The sequence below is a fragment of the Acinonyx jubatus genome, chromosome D4 (assembly GCF_027475565.1).
Source record: "Acinonyx jubatus isolate Ajub_Pintada_27869175 chromosome D4, VMU_Ajub_asm_v1.0, whole genome shotgun sequence".
NCBI classification, from domain to species: domain Eukaryota; kingdom Metazoa; phylum Chordata; class Mammalia; order Carnivora; family Felidae; genus Acinonyx; species Acinonyx jubatus.
Window position 1 is genome coordinate 33,168,590 of NC_069391.1, and position 15,137 is coordinate 33,183,726.

Consider the following 15,137-nt stretch of genomic DNA (forward strand, 5'->3'; position numbering starts at 1 on the left):
AATAGAAGCCTTCTAGAACTCTTGTTTAAACAGTAATTGGCAAATTACTCAGTTGCTAGGCCTGGAATCTGGTCAGGGCACTGTAAATTGTGGAAGGGGGTGTGGGAGGGACAGGGTTGGTGGGGGTCGGGGGCATGCCCATCTTTGCCTTCTTAAGAGGCAATAGTGTAAAATGCTTAGGACCACGGACTCTGGAAACAGACTTCCTAAGTTCACATCTTGGTTTCACTTGCTAGTCAGGTAAACCTGGGCAAGAACTTAATCTCTTTGCACCTCAGTTTGTCTGTAAAATGGGGACAGTGCCTTACGTAGGGCTTCCTGTAAATAGGCTCTGAGACCCAGCTGGGACCCTCAGTCGCCAGTATTCCTGGAAGCTGGAGGATGGTGCTTCAACCATAAAGAGGAGCGCTGAGCAGAGCCCCCTCAGACTACCCTACAGGAAATAATAGGGCCTACTGTAGGGGCTTGTGGGGATGACAGAGGTTTATGCGTGTAGGGTGCTGGACACGATGGGTGCTGAATTATCACGAGGATGCTACGGAAGGGTACATTTGGACACCAGCTGCCTCCAACACCTGTGATCTTTACAGGAGGTACAGGGGTTGGTGGGTCCCAATGGCACTGCTCCAGAGCCTTCTTGCAGCTCTTACCATCTTTGGGAATTCACATTCTCACATTCATATGCACCCAAGCAAATGCACTCAGGTGGACTCACATGTTCATACACACACACACACACACACAGGCGGGGGCACCTGAGTGGCTCAGTCAATTAAGCATACACACACACACACACACACCCCTAAATATGTGATTTACGGGTGTTCATCGTCATCATGTGTCTAGCTTTATCAAGCTATTCCACTGGTTTTCAAACTTGTTTTTCAAAAGAGATCTTACATATAAGCTCAATATCATTGTCCCTCAGTTAACATTTACATTAACGTTAAAATTACATTTAACATTACTTTTTTTTTTTTCTTTTAAACTTGTTCCTTGGAAGACTCCTCCATTAACCCTCCTTGTTGATGAAAAAATAAGCAAGCACATTTCTGCAGTAACAAAAATGAAGCCAAGCCCTGAACGGGGCAGCTGGCCTGGGGCCTTAGGTCGGCTCACCCCGGTCGGGGCCCCCAGGCAGGGCCCAAGGATAGCAGCCAAGGTGGCAGTTCCCGTGACAGCGCCCTAGAGGTGGGGTAGGGACAGTCTTAGCTGGGACTCAGACGCACACTCTTTATTTTAATAGCTGTGTTTGATTTTAATGTGCACGATAAAAATATAACTAGCACTTGAGGTAGCAAGATAAGGTTTCTTTTTTAGTTCGAAGAGGCAGATATTCCGTCAAGAAGAACACAGATGGTACATGGATCCTGCAGAAACCACGGAGGTGATCCACACATCATGGTTGTTTCTTCTTGCTTTCTCTGTCTCTTAAAAGGCACGTTGGTCGTCCTCTTCCAAGGTGAAGAAATTAATCATAAATGAGTGGGAAAGAAAGAGAGAGAAAGAGAGGGAAAGGCAGAGAAAGAGAGAGAAACCAACAGAACAGTGGTTTCCTTGGGCAGTCTGCCTGGTTACCAAAGCCAGCCAACGGTACTATACTTTTGCACATGAGATTTCTGTGATAGGATTAATGATTCTTTCTGTTTAAGGCCCCTTCACCACATTCTGTGTGCTTTTAGTAATAAAACAAAATGGTGTTTGGCCAGGGGATGGGTGTCCATTAAACAGACAAGAGCCTGGCTGCTTTGGGTAAGCTGCTGGTGGTGGCTGTTGAAACCTGTCTCCCTCACTGGACCCCAGGCAGCACGGTGTGTCGAATCTTGCACTCAACCCCACTGTGCCATCATCTTGACTCCAAGTACTTGGTTAGTTTTATGATGGAGGCTTCTTCTACCCACTCCTTGGTGGGGGGGGGTCTTTCTAAGATTCACCTCTATGAATGTTCTCACAGTCTGACCTATATTAGAGTCTCAGCTGATGGTCAATGAACAAATACATCAGATATTTTTGTCACCACCTGTCCCCCACCTCTTCAACATCTCCTAAGGGCTTTATCATAGTAGATATCCAGGAAAGACTAGTTAGCTGGTTGGATGGGTGAGTGAATGTGTGGGGGGAAGGGCAGGTGGGTAGATAGTTGGAAGGTTGAATGGATGAGTGAGTGGATGGATGGATGTGTGTGGGTAGGTGGATGGAAGGCTGGGTAGATGGATAGATGGGCAGGTCAGTGGTTAAACAAAGATGAATGAATGGGTGAGTCGGTGAGAGGATAGGTGGGTGAGAAGGAATGAGTGGGTGAACAGCAGGCCTAGAAGAGGTAATTGCAATTCATATGTGTCTGCTTCATTCTAATCAAAGCACATTTTCTCTGGGAGGATCTACAGAGGTGATGGCCCTGATGTCCTGACTCCTTTTCTGTACAAGTCCTGACCTCTAGAAAGTGTTTGCTGCATTTTCTGATGTGAGACCCCATCTTGTCATCTGACTCATGGAAATACATGTTTCATTTCATGCCATTATTCTCCACTCACATTTCACCCTTTCAGGGATTGGGCCTCATTAAAAACTGTCCTCTACACAGTTCCTCTTTGAGGAAGTTCCTTGTTAGGGCATTTCTGCTGTGAAATATATCACACCAACTGATGTGAGTGCCAACCTGAATGCTAAAGACCGTTATTAGCAGATTTAGCCTAGAGATGTTTCAGAGTTGTCAGTTCTGATGTTCATAGGATTATATTTTCAAACATCATCACACATCCTCTATGACAGACTTGATTACCGTGATGAACTAGTTTTCTTCCTTTAAGAAATGTTCCAGTTGCAAAAATGACTCTGAAAGCTTTGGTTGAAAATGCGGGGCAAAGCTGAAGTGACACTGTCTCATTTGGGTGGCTGTTTACCTTCCTGGGATAGGCAGCCCAGTGTGGCAGAAATAGCACTGGACATGGGGTCCGCAGACCTGGGTTCGCATGCTGTCCCCTACATCTTAGCAGTGGTGACCTTGGGGAGGTCTCTAATCTTTTCATTCTCTTCTGCAAAATGAGACCAGTGATCAAGAGCCCCTTGCTGGGTGGCTCTGCAGATGAATTAAGGAAGGTGCACTACAAACTGTAAAGGGCCGTGTATGATTAAGGGATCCCCAGTAGAAGAAGGAAGAAAGCCATAACTCATCAATATCATTTTATTTATTCATCTTTGGTTCCCAAGTCTTATTCAGGAACTCATACAAAATGTCCGGATAAATGAATTTTAATCCTCATCTTTCTCCTCTTCCTCATCATGGTTAATCCGGAAGTGATGCAATTCGTAACTCTCTTTGCTATTAGCAACTCTGCACAACCAATCATGTAGATTATTCTTCTTCAGATGTTTTTTGGTGAGATGTTTCAAACACCTCTTGGAAGAGGGCACCTCAGAAGTTACAGTAATCTTGCTCTTACTCCTTTCAATGGTTACAACCCCTCCACCGAGACTCTCAGCTTGGCCACTCACTTGGAGTCTCTCTTGAAGAAACTGCTCAAAATTGGCAGCATCCATGACCCCCTCTTGTACAGGGTGGGTGCAGTCGAAGGTAAACCTCAGAACTTGCTCCTTTCTTTTTCGACCCCCTCCACCACAAGCTTTTTCATGGGCGCCATCATGGCGGCAGCATATATCACTTTATTTATGTATGTATGTATGTGTGTATGTATGTATGTATGTATGTTTTGGCTTGAACAACAGGAGAAATCAGATATTTATAGGGGAAAGATTAACTGTATGTCCAAGAACTAATAAAATACCCTTCTGAGCCATGGAATTATTACCAGTGATGAAACCAGAGAATAAATACCTGGCACAACTGCTGGGAAGTGACTGTTTCCCTTTGCTCATTCACTTCTTCTATAAATATTTATTACCACCTACAGCGGAAGGACATGGGGAGGGGGATGCTACAGATACAGCACTGAGCAAGGCAGATTTGTTTCTTGTACCAGGGAAGAGATGGACACTAAACACATACTCATGTGAATAACTATTTGAATATACATTGTGGAAAATGCTTTGAAAGAAAGCCATGGGGTGTGTTGAGAACTTATAGCATGGAGGCCTGACAGAGGCTGGGGATCAGAAAAGCCTTTCCTAAGGAGATGACTTTGAGCTGAGGTTCAAGAATGAATAGGAGCCAGCTAGAGGGTTGGAAGGGCAGCCGTTAAAAGTAGTTGTTATAGAGCACTAATGACATAGAAGATTGTTCACAATATATTCTTCAGTGTAAAGGGGGAAGGTTACAAAGGTTTTTATGGTAGGGGTGCCTGGGTGGCTCAATCAGTTAAGCATCCTACTCTTGGTTTCAGCTCAGGTCATGATCTCATGGTTTGTGAGTTCGAGCCCCACGTTGGGCTCTGTGCTGACATCTCAGAGCCTAAAGCCTACTTCAGATTCTGTGTGTGTCTCTCTCTCTGCCCCTCCCCCACTTGCACTCTGTCTCTCTCTCTCTCTCTCTCTCTCAAAAATAAACACACACACACACACACACACACACACACACACACACACACATATATATATATATATATATATATATATATATATATATAAACTAACATTTACTAAGTGCCCAAAGTATTGAGTTTCCTGGGAGCAAGCCCTGCCTGTGAAGGAGATGTGCTTAGTACCACTTATATATTTATATATATATATAAGCATATATATATATATATATATATAAACATTTATGTATATAAATGTTTACATATATAATATATAAAACAAAGGTTTTTATGGTAGATCCTCACTTAAAAAAAACTTTTCTTAAAAAATATAATTTATTGTCAAATTGGTTTCCATACAACACCCAGTGCTCATCCCAACAGGTGCCCTCCTCAATGCCCATCACCCACTTTCCCCTCTTGCCCACCCCCCATCTACCCTTAGTTTGTTCTCAGTCCTTAAGAGTCTCTTAAGATTTGCCTCCCTCCCTCTCTGTAACTTTTTTTTCCACCTCCCCTCCCTCATGGTCTTCTGTTAAGTTTCTCAAGATCCACATATGAGTGAAAACATATGGTATCTGTCTTTCTCTGCCTGGCTTATTTCACTTAGCATAATACCCTCCGGTTCCATCCACGTTGCTGCAAATGGCCAGATTTCACTCTTTCTCATTGCCAAGTAGTATTCCATTGTATATATAAACCACATCTTCTTTATCGAGTCATCCATTGATGGACATTTAGTCTCTTTCCATAATTTGACTGTTGTTGAAAGCGCTGCTATAAACATTGGGGTACAAGTGCCCCTATGCATCAGCATTCCTGCATCCTTTGGGTAAATTCCTACTAGTGCTATTGCTGAGTCATAGGGTAGCTGTATTTTTAATTTAAAAAAAAAACTTTTTTTAATCCTCACTTTTGATAACCAACTTTTAAATACATAAAGACTAGAAGAATGTACTCCAAAATGTTATCCAGTGAGTGTCTCTGGATGGAACTCTTTCTCTTTGCTTATTTCTCATTTTCAAATTTTTTGCAGTGATTATATAGTACTTTAGGTCTTGCTTAAAAAAAAAAGGAAGACTTAAAAATAGTATTAAAATAATATTAACTTTAAAAGACCTAGACTTTAATCCAGTCTTGGCCCTTACTAGTCAAGGGACTTTAGCTAGTAAGCCCTTGGACTCACTTTTCCCATCTGTACAATAGGATGTATGAACACTCAGCTCCTAGAGTTGTCATGAGGACTAGATGACACATTGCTACCTGGTTCAGTTCCTGGCACCTGTAGGCTCTCAGCCATTATTAATGCTCTCCTCCTTTCTGTCCCATATATCTTAGAGGGACCCTGATTCTCACTTAGAAATAAATGGAGCAGGGAGCGGAGAAAAGGGGGAAGTAGACATCAGAGAGGCCTTGAACATGTCCTGCTCTCGTGTGAGCCTCGAATTTCTGAGGCTGGAGGAACTTCTTCCTCCTCAATGGCAAACTCTAGTGAGTTGGATCCCCACTAGTTGGATTCCAGTTAACTGAGGGCATATCATGTAATTTAATCTTGAGTATGTAGAAACAACTACGTAGGGTCTTGCCTAACATAGACCAGAGGCCAGCTTGAAAAACTCTTGAGGCTTGAAACCTTAGGGCACATACAATGAATGCCTATTGTGATAGATCAGCTCTAGATTGTGGCTGTAGTAGACTTTCGGTGCAATAACATCAAGAATGCAGAATTTTATATGTGCATATGTATGTGTCATATACATACATAAACACGTACGTATATATTTTTACAGGGCCACCATATGTGATAAAACAGTGACCTAGATTCTCCCTCAGGCACACGGGATCTTTAGTAGGCCATAAGTAGTGATACTCAATCCACATAACCACTATCATTCCCCTTTAGTAATTTGGCAGGGTCCCTGCAGTGTATACAGGCTCTATGGTACTTTCCGAAACGCACCAAAAAAATTCTCTGTTCATCCTCAAATCTAGTAATTCTATCAACTAGCTTATGAAGAGCTGCCTCAGTAATCCACATTTAATGACCTTAGCCACCAGACAGCTGTCTTGGGAATTAAAGTCTCTTGTGAACAGAGTATCCTGAGGTTCTAAACTTCAGTATAATGGAAACGTGTCCTATTTCCCCCCAGCAGTAGGATGTGGAGAAGATGCCCGGCTTGGTGTCTTCTCCTTGGGCTCACACTCCTCACCCCAACTTTTGTGAGCAGTGACCGTAACAGGCAGTGGGACTTATCAGATGACCGCCCCCCCCCACCTCCACTGGACAGTCAGTGGATGTCAGCTGGGGCTGAGCTCTGGGCCTCAGTTCATCTGTGAGATCATGGGGATGTTGCCTGACATGGTCAGAGAAAGGGCTCTCTGATCTCTAAGGCCTCGTGGGACTCCGAAGTAGTGAAGGAGAAAAGGTTTTCAAGATGGAAACCAACCTTTACTAAGCACCTGAAGTACCGAGTTTCCCAGGGGCAGGTCCTGCCTGTGAAGGAGATATGCTTGGTACCATTTTATAGATGAGGAAACCCAGTTCAAGAGACTGGGTAGCCTGCCCACGTTCACAAGGTGGGAAGTAGAGTCCAGGTTTTGGGCCTGATGGCAGCCACTTCAAATGCCCTTTTTTTTTTTTTTTTTTTTTTTTTTTTTTTTACACCTTTGTCTACTTCCCCACCTCCCTCAGTGGAATCCTTTGGAACCTAATTCGCACTCTCACACCCCCCATGTTTCTACAGAAAAATCTATACAGGTATCATTTCGACTCTTCCCTCCACCTGCTGAGCTCTGCCGACTCTGTGAACTCCCAACTGCCACCTCTCTTCTCTTTCTCCTCTGCTTCTCATTTATTCTGGCTCTCACTTTTTACACCTACCAGATTATTCTTCCTAAATAATTGTTGAGCGTGTTATTCCTCATTAAAAACTTTCCATGGCTCCGCACTGCCTATAGGATAGAGCCTGGCATTTTAGGAGCTTTACCTCCAGCCATAACCTGTGTTTCCAGGTATTTCTCCTCCTGCTGCTCTTCATACAGAAGGGATATTAGCTAGTGTTCCACACACACATCGGATTCTCAACCTTCATAGCTGCACTTTTGGCAGGGGTGAGCTTTCTATCATCTTCTCAACCTTTTATCCACTTAACTACTAATTTTTGAGAACTTACTATGGGCCAAGCACTGTATTGGAATCCGGGAACACAGTAGTGAATCAAACAAACAGAAAGCCCTTCCTTCAAAGAATTTACAACCTAGTACAAGAGTACAAGGAAAGAGTCAATAATCGACATATTGAATAAGTAAATTATATAGTATGTTAGAAGGCAACAGTTGCTATTTAAGAAGGAAGAAGAAAGAAATATGCAGGAAGGGAAGGAGAATTAGAAATGGCACCAATGGAGGGGGAACAAGGAGAAGTTTAAATGTGCTTTTTTTTTTAAGTTTATTTATTTATTTTGAGAGAGAGAGAGGCAGCACAAGTGGGTGAAGGGCAGAGAGAGAGAGGGAGAGAAAGGATCCCAAGCAGGCTCCGCACTGTCAGCACAGAGCCCGGTGAGGGACTTGAACTCACAAACTGTGAGATCATGACCTGAGCCAAAACCAATAATTGGACGCTGAACTGACTGGGCCACCGGGGCTCCCCAGGAAGTTTTAAACAGGATGGCCGGAGGAGGCCTCACTGGGAAGGTGGTGTGTGAGAAAACACTTGAAGGAGGTACAAGAGTGAGCCATGCCATGTCTGGGGTAAAAGTGATCCAGACAGGTGGACCACCAGGGTGAAAGTCTAGGTTGACAATGTCTAGAGCACTGGGGTAGGGGGAGCTTCCGGCCAAGACGGAGGAGTAACAGGAACTGGATTTACCCTCTTGCCTTAAGCAGCTAACAAACCGGTGAAATCATGTGTGACAACAGTTTTCCGACACTGGATTACAGACAGCAGAGGAGAGTGACTCCTGAGAGAAGGGACACAGAGGACGTGAGCCTTCGGATTGCCCAGCTTACTGCCTGGAGGGTTTCCAGGCGGCAGCACAGGAAGGACGGCCCACACAGAGCCCCGCAGTCCACCAGGTTGACAATGTGAATGGAGACAGAGTTGAAAATTTGAATTAAGAGAAACCAAGGAGGCTAGAATTTGCAGGCAGAGTAGCGGAAGGGAGAGAGCCACATGAGAGGGGAGGGCGGCAGAGCTTCAAGGGGCTGCTTCAAGTCTTCAGCTGTGGACTGTCAGCACCTGCTGATGTAGTGAGGGAACCGCCTGAGACTAGAGAAAGCATGAGCAGAAAGGAACAGGCAGAAGGATCCTCGGAGCTCATGCAGGGCCAGGAACCATCCATGTTCACACCAGCCAGGTTGGGAAACCTTCATAGCGCACGGGGAGATCCTCAGAAGGTTACTGTCTCAGCAGTTGGGGTAAAATCAACCCTAGACTAACGGTGGCTCTGGTCCCAGCTGACAAAGCTTAGAAGCAAGCCTCAGAAAGGTCAAGCTCATTTCAAGTAACTTAATGAGGTCCCAGACAAAGCTTTAGAACATTTAAAGGAATTTTAAAAATATCTAGCACCCAACGAGGGGTCTGATGTCTAATAAAAAAATTATCAAGCAGGCAAAGAAGCTGGAGTGTGTGGGAAATGCAGGGAGGCCACTGTAGCCGGAATGGTGTCAGTGAGGGGAGACGCACAGACACCATCAGAGAAATCAGAGGCCATATTTTATGGGTCCTAGGAAGCTCTTGGCTAACTGAGTAGTCAGGAGAAGATGTTTTCTTTCTTGCCTCCCCTACCAGAGGGAAAAGTGCCCCTGCTTTGTTCCAGACTCCCTGGGCACCATGGAGCCATTGGCCTATCCCTTGCAAGGTAGCCTTGAGCGCTCACCTGCCCACTACCAGCCCTCACACTGTACTCCCCAGAGTATGGGTTCAACGCAGAAGCAGGAAGAAGAGAGTATGGAAACAAAGGAAGTACTGAAAGAAGGACATTTCCCATTGGGGACAATAAAAGGCCTGGGGACCTGCTTCAGTCCCGCCTTCCAGTCTCAGATCCAGCCCCTCAAAGATGTGTGACCTTGGAAAATCTTCCTGACCACGATCACCTGTTTGCTTGTTTGATTAAAATTAATAATTGAGTGCCACCTACTTCTAAAGAGAGTTTGAGGCACCTTTCGATTACAGGCATATACACAGCAAGGCCATTGAAACAGAAGTCAAAAATTTTAAATCATACAATGTGAGGGCGAAATATATTCCAAAAACCTAGGCTGGTATAGTGAACTTAATGATGAATTTAAATGAACTGGCTGCCAAGTGATAAAGAGAACGGAACCTCATTTTCTTCATGTGCAAAATGGGATTAATGAGCTCTGCCCAGCCTACCCCAGAGAGATGCCATGAGGATCATCAAGGCTGTGGATGAGAATGTGTCACTCAGGACTCTTCTGGCACAAGTAATAGAAAACCGTCCCTCCCCAAAGATACCGGTGAAGTCCAGGATGAGGCTTCTCCATCTCTCCTCTCTGGGGCTGCTTTCTCCTCTGCCAGTGCCATTCTCAGCCTCTGCACACACAGTTGCTTCTGAATCCCACATCACAGCACCAAGTCCAGCAAGACAGGGAACCGGTTTCCCCAGTAATGCCAACAAAATCCCTGGAAGTGAGTCCTCTGTGTGTTGATTGGCTGACTTGGGTCATGCGCCCATACCTGAACCAATCACTGTAACTAGAAGGCTGCACTGATTGGCTTAGTCTAAGTCATGTGATTCAGCCCTGCATAGAGTTAAGTTTCATGAAACTTCAACAAGTCAGAGTGGGGCCAGGTGGATCTCTGGGTGGCTTTTGTCTCTTCTCTGTCTCTCCTCCAACAGATCCATTCTCTGCCCTTCTCTGTGCCCTGGGAAGCTGTTGCCATGGTCGACGTTACCCGGGATCCTTTGTCCTCGGGGTTTCTGGCTGGATTTAGCCAGTGGGGAGTGCAGACAGGAGATTGAAAGCCACCGAGGAGAGAGAGAGGTCAGGGGGCAGCCCCCAGCCTTGCTTTCGTATCTCTTGAAATAGCTGTGCCCTCCCTCCAAGGCTATGGCTTCTCTGCCTCCCACTCTTGTGAAGTTCTGAGGACACTATTTCTTCCCTTGCTCCTCTGTTCCAAGGCATATAACAGCTCCTGCCATTGTTAGTCTATGGGCACAATGCTGTCTTGGGTCTGTTCCCTTAATCTGTTCCCTCACTCTATAGTATTCCTTAATAAAGTATCTTCCTTGGAACCATCCAGGGTGAATTCTCTTACTTCCTGTGACCCTGTATTTGTTATCTATAGCTTCATAACAAATTATCCCAAAGCATAGTAACTTAAAGCAACAATAAAGATTTATTATCTCACATAGTGTCTGTGGGTCAGGAATTCAGGAGTGATTTAGCTGGAAGGTTCTGGCTTGGGGTCTTTAATATATGTAATTGCAGGCAGGATGGGACTAAAGTCATCTTCAGGCTTCCTGAGGGTGGAGATTTGCTTCCAAGATAGCTCCCTGCCATGGCTGGCTTACTAATGGTGGCTATTGGTGGACTTAGTTCCTCACCACATGGACCTCTCCATATGGCTGCTTGGGTGTCCTCATCACGTGGTGGCCAGCTTCCACCAGCATGAGTAATCCAAGAGAAAGCAAGGCTAAGGCTGCAGTGTCTTTATATGATCTAGTTTTGAAACCACACTCTGCCATTTCTGTAATATCCTACTGGTTACACAGACCAGCCCTGTTCAATGTGGGAGGAGACTGTACAGGGCGTGAATACCAGTAGGGGAGAATCATTGGAGCCATCTTAGAGTGTGGCTATCACAGCCCCTGAAAACGTCATCTCTAAATTGAAATCAGGGTACTATTATCATTCAAATGGGGATCAGTTGGTGATCAAGAAAAATGTCCGCTACAAAATGTTCGACAGCTATAAACCAGGTGCAAATCCTCTTGATAATAAGGAATTATGTCTCAAATTCACCAGCTGGACCCATAAGTTGAACAGGGGTCTTAGAAGAGCCCCTCAAGCCTAAGCCAGAAGTGGAAGGGAAGAGAGAACCCATCTTAAGCAAAAACATTCCTCCATTTATCTTTCGGAGCTTCAGCTGGCCCCACTCCAGCTCTGAAAACAGCTTCAGACACCCACCTCATCCACGCCTGGCATTCCACAGCCATCATTCTGTTTCTGCTGCTAGAAGTAGCTTCCTGACCCCCCAAGCCTGAGTCCACCTCAGTAGGTGGGGCCACCAACATCTGCCCTTCCCTCCCTTTCTGGTTTTGCCCCTGCTGACTCCTCTTTCCTTCCCAGGAGAATTGGTGGAAGATTTTTTAAATGATGGAAGATTTTTAGGCTTAGCCCATGAAGCCAAGTGAATAGTCCCCAAACCCCATATGGAGCCATCTGGGTTTCTAATGGGGGAGCTGAGCCAAGAGGGAGAATGGGTTCTCAATCAGGCGCCTTCCTGCCAGCCCAGCCCGCTCTTTCCAAGGTGGGAGGTGGGACTGGTGACTCATCGGGACTGAGCTGAGGTCCACCAGGGCTGGGAGGAACCTAGGAGACTGCCACATACATATGCCCTCACGTGTGTACACGCATGCACATACACATGGAAGCTCCATCTCTCAGTTCAGGGATGACCAACCTCAGGATTTCTTCACGTTCCTGCAGGCTTGTGCTTTCATGGTTCTGCTTGTGCTGAATTCATTCAGGATTTGGACCAGCCCATGATCCCTGAGGTTTTCCTCAGCTCTGGGCCCCATTGACCCATGCAGGAAATTCAGACCCCTCCTCCGTTATGACAGCCACACAAAACAAGAACAAACGGACCTGAAAGCCATCCCCTTTACAAGGACTTGTGAGGGGTTCCAGTGAAGGTTTGGGGCTCAAGCAGAGAGGGTTTGTACCAGAGAATATAATTTGAATGACTTTGAGTTGGACCTTACTTACTCCTGACCTTGTTCCTGCTCGCCACCCTCCCCGTCTTAGGGGCCATTTCCTTCGTGGTGGTCTCTCCGGGCCTCCCACCCCTCTTGGGCCTCCTTCTCTGCCGAGAAAATAGCTCCTTCTGTTCCCCTCGCTGACATTCTTCCTTTCTACCCAGGAGGCTAATCAAGGTTCCTTCCTAACCAAGATCATTTCCTCCTAGGAGGAATTCTGGGCCCAGCTTTCAGATAATATGAACTTTATCTCCTTACACACTAGGAAACTACTCCTAGGAGACTAGGAGACCGAAGTAATTAGGGGATAGAACCCAGGCGGCCGCCTCCCAGCAGAGTGCCCTTTTTGAGTTACCTGTCCATGAGCTCCACAGTCCTGCCCATTTTTCCCATAACCTTACTCTGCAGCGCACTCCTCGCTCTGCCCAGCCACCCTGCAGCTCGAGCCCGCTGCCCTTGCATCTGGACCACTGCTGCACCAGCTGCCTTGTCTGAGCCCTGCCCCACCCCCTCCAGGCCAGTCTGCAGCCCACCCTGGCCGAAAGTGAAGATTCTGACAGATTGCAAATTGCATGTCTCAGACTTTCAGGTCGGCTGGTCAGCAGTTTGGTTTTCCTGGTAGAGACTAATCTATTTAACAAAAATAGAACATACAGTAAAGCAAAATTAAGTATTTCTAATCGTGGGGATGCTTGCATCTGCAAATGACCAGGAAAGAAGAGAGGTTGGGGCTGGGGGCAAAAAGCCTGGAGGAGGGTCTCATGGTGTGTGACTTTAGAGCTACAGGGCTCAGCTAGCCATCCCGGAAGCTGGGCAAAGACCCCACTCGCTGGCTGGGGCAGCTCCCTTCTGCCGACTGTGCAGGTAAGGAAGGAGTGCACCACCATCTGTCTGCCAAACCAGAAAGCCATTCTTCACGTCGCCTCCCCCAGCCCTCAAATGCAGCATCTCTAAGCCCTGTGGATTCCACCTCGTTCCCATCTTTTGAATTATGGACTCTTCTACAGCTCTGTCACCCTCATCTCTCACCTGGATTTCACACAGCTTCCAACAGGCTTCCTTGCATCCAGTCCCCTACCTCATGCCCGTCCATTTTCCACACAACACCAAAGTAGCTTTTTTTCCTCCAGCTTTATTGAGCCATAATTGATAAATAGGATTTTTATATACTTGAGGAGTACTCCTTGATGATTTGATATACAAATACATTGCCAAGTGATCACAACAATCAAGCTAATTAACACACCCATCACCTTGCTCTTTTCTTTTTCTTTTTTTTCTTTTCTTTTCCTTTTCTTTTCTTTTCTTTTCTTTTCTTTTCTTTTCTTTTCTTTTCTTTTCTTTTCTTTTCTTTCTCCTTCCTTCCTTCCTTCCTTCCTTCCTTCCTTCCTTCCTTCCTCCCTCCCTCCCTCCCTCCCTCCCTCCCTCCCTCCCTCCTTCCCTGCCTCCCTTTCTTGCAACAAGAACATGTAAGATCTACCCGCTTAGCATTTTTCAAATATACAATACGATATTGTCATGTGCAGTCACCGTGTTGTGCATTAGATCCCCAGAACTTACTCATTGTGCATAACTGAAAGTTTGTACTCTTCGACCAACATCTCCCCATTTCTCCTTCCTTCCAGCCCCTTGCAATCACCATTCTACTCTCTGTTTCTATAAGTTTGACTATTGTAGATTCTACACAGAAGTGATACGAGACAGTATTTGTGTTTCTGGATCTTGCTTATTTCATTTAGCATGATGTCCTCCAGGTCCATCCATGTGGTCACAAATGAGAGGATTTCCTTCTTGTTAAAGAGGGTGTTGGACTTGTTACTTCCTGGTTTATAATAACCTCTCTGTGGCCCCCATTTGCAACATGAGGTCCAAAGCCCTGCCTGATGTGGGCTCTTGCCATCCTTGCCTCCACCAACCTCCCTGCCCCTTGCATACCACCCGCCAGCCACCTTGCCCTTCCTTCTGGTCCTTCATAGAGCCAAGCTCTCTCTTGCTTCCAGGCCTCGGCATATGCTTTTCCCTCTGCCTAGAACATTCCTCTCTCATCCTCTTTGCCCAGCTAACTCACACTCATCCTTTTCTGTCCCCTCCATGCCCTTCTTTGAGAGAGTGCCCTTCCTTTTGTGCTCATACCTCTGTACCCACCCTCTCCTGCCTTGTAAGTATCTCTCTCTCTCTCTCTCTCTCTCTCTCTTTTGCCTGTCACCTTCATTAGACTGGGAGCTTCTAGAAGACTAGGATTTTGTGGCTTAATCATTGCATTTCCCCAGGGTCTAGCATAAGCATGCCCTGTCCCAGAGTAAGCTCTCAACAGACACAACATATAGCAACTGCTCCCTCATTTTCTGTGAGGAAACTGAGGCTGAGAGGAGGGAGCATAATTATGGGCAAACAGGGGCTGGTGACAACCCTAGAACTAGAACCCTGAACCTCCCCCTCTGAGCCCAGAGCCCCTTCTGGCTTAATTGTTCAGAAACAGTCTCAGCAAATGTCATTCGGCCCAGGGAACACAGACCCCCAACCCGACAGATTGCAGGGGTATCTGGATCTCCCAACCTGTGATAACCTTTGGGTCTTCACCTCTGCTTGGGCTGCTCATCTCTCTCTGTCCAGAGCTGAGCGGAGCCGCGCAGTGTGGGAGCTGAAACGACAGATAAGCAGTACAGGTCCCTTCTCTCCAGCTCTTCCGCTCTGTTCTGAAGCCCCCTGCCCCATTTCT

General features: G+C 46.1%; 1 protein-coding gene and 1 pseudogene across 1 annotated transcript in view; one reads left to right on the forward strand and one right to left on the reverse strand.

The window, feature by feature from the left end:
• Positions 1 to 15,137, forward strand: part of GABBR2 (gamma-aminobutyric acid type B receptor subunit 2) — a 348,681-nt gene that overhangs the window by 222,215 nt on the left and 111,329 nt on the right. The window lies entirely within an intron of this gene.
• On the reverse strand, positions 2,829 to 3,641 carry LOC106981311 (60S ribosomal protein L22-like; annotated as a pseudogene).